Source organism: Pteropus vampyrus, unplaced genomic scaffold (assembly GCF_000151845.1).
Source record: "Pteropus vampyrus isolate Shadow unplaced genomic scaffold, Pvam_2.0 Scaffold1, whole genome shotgun sequence".
Taxonomy (NCBI): Eukaryota; Metazoa; Chordata; class Mammalia; order Chiroptera; family Pteropodidae; genus Pteropus; species Pteropus vampyrus.
The window spans coordinates 39,135,483-39,137,868 of record NW_011888782.1 but is presented as its reverse complement, the minus strand read 5'-3'; positions in this window follow the sequence as shown (position 1 = coordinate 39,137,868).

Genomic DNA, 2,386 nt, shown 5'->3' with positions numbered 1-2,386 from the left:
TATACACACACACAATCTAAGTTAAATTGTTTTACTGTTTGACTTGGTCTCTGATCTAGATAAACTTTATGTCTTTGTATAGTGAATTTTCTTGGTTATTTTGCTACCTAATTTGGAGAAAATTAAAATTTTCTCATTTAATTGAGATTTTATCCCTTATTTAAGAGCTTTCCTACAGAGAATTGTTTTGGTATGACAGGAAGAAATTCATTCAGGGGCAATACCTGGTGCTTGCAGGTGCTATTGTTAAGGCTGCATATATTTTTTGCTCTGTTTTTCTAAAAAATGATTCTTGAGGATAAAATCTCTCCTAGGGTAGGAGTGTCTGCCTTTCTACATTTCAAATAATGCTTTTAACCACACTTTACTAGGTTTGAATACTTCTGTTTTGATTTAGGATAGAGTTTACTGATGCCTGGGTCATAGCAAACTTTAATGGGAAGCTAGTCAGAATAAAGACTGGCCACTCACAGACTCTTCTGTTTATTGTAACTTCACACTTACAGAATGACATTCTTTCACTGAAGCAAAAGCAGCTTCTACTAGTGGGTACAGAGAGGCCAATAAAATACTTTCCTCACTGTATTCCATAAAAATATCCACCTCCATATTTAAGATTTTAAGAGGATTTTCTTCATCCATTTCATATAATACTGAATTGCTTTTGCAGAAATAGGAGGTATATATTGGCAATGGAATAATTCCTTCAGTATGATACCATCTTCATTATGCCTGGGAGAAATTCTTCTATTCAGCACCTGGTTTTCACCACATTCTAATTTTAATGTTAAAGAAGATTCTTCACTATCGCCCCCCCCCAACTTTGGAAAAGTCAATCAGCTCTTGATACATAGATTTTGAATACTATTCTCCTGTCATCATTTCTGTAAGTTTTTGAGCCTGGTTAAAATGAATAAATTAGAGATTAGGCAGGTGAGAAGTTGAATGATCCTTCAGGCAAAGAAAATAACAATAATAGTCTCCGAAGTAAATTGTCACATTAGATAATATGTTTTTTGGCATGTTCTAAGAAATATAATGAAAGATTTTAATAATAGCTGTATGTAGAATTTAAGAAGCTGGTAATAATCTACTAAAGTAGTGTCCCCTTATTCACAGAGGATACATTCCAAGACCCTTTGTGAATGCCTGAAACTGAAGTTACTACTGAACTCTATATACACCGCTTTTTCCTATACATACATATATACTTATGACAAAGTTTAATTTATAAATTAGGCACAGTATTAGCTTAAGAACAATAACTAATAATAAAGTAGAACAATTATAACAACATACCGTAATAACAGTTATATGAATGTGGTCTTTCTCTTTCTCTCTGATAACTGATCTGGTATTGAAAATGGTTTCAAAGGAACTAAGGCACAAGCAACATATACACTGTGGATATGCTGGACAGAGGGATTCACATACTAGGCAGGACAGAGTGGGATGGTGTGAGATTTCATCACACTACTCAGAATGGTGTGCAATTTAAAATTTATAAATTGTTTATTTCTGGAATTTTCCATTTAATATTTTTGGACCATAATTGACCACAAGTAACTGAAAGCAAGGAAAGTAAAACTGTAGATAAAGGAAGACTACTATAGTTTACTTTCTATGTTAGTATATATTTTTACCTAGATTTACTGTTCATAAATTTATACAATGAAAACTTTTACTAGCTTTAAAACTTTCATCCATATTATATAGATGGGAAAAATTATTTCAATCTCAAATGTATTTCCTTAAAATTCTAAATGTTTTGTTCTCTCATCTAATAGTAATAAAATTTGCAGCCAATAATAAACATGCTGACCGAAGTAAAGAAAAAAATCCATAAATCTGTAGGTTGAATTTAGCAAGGGTTAACACAATGAAAAGCGTATGATTTAATAATGTCCAATATTAAAGTGAAAGTCATCTGTTGACATATTAAGCATTTTGCCATATAAGGAAGAGGAACATGTGCATGATTTTCCCCTATGAAATCCTGTATAAAAAACTCAAAGTTGAGTTCACATACTATATAAAAAGATTTAGCTTCTTCAAAATAACTGTATTTTTGAAATTCTGTTATTAAATTTTAAAGGAAGTTATCTTTTTTTAAAGATATGATCACTGTCTTGAGACAAGTATTCTGCAAAAAATTCTAATATATTATTATTAATAATCTTGTAAGTAAGAATAAATCGAAAATTATTTTTTCAATTCCTCGACCTTCTCCATTCATCAGACTCCTCTCTTCACTTGTTTCTTTCAGTAGGCTCATAGTGAGAAGAAATAATAAAGGGATAATATTTTTCCATGTGCACTTCATAGAACACCACATCAATTTGGCTTGAGAAGTCACATTACTTTCTTTATGAATTTATTATATTTT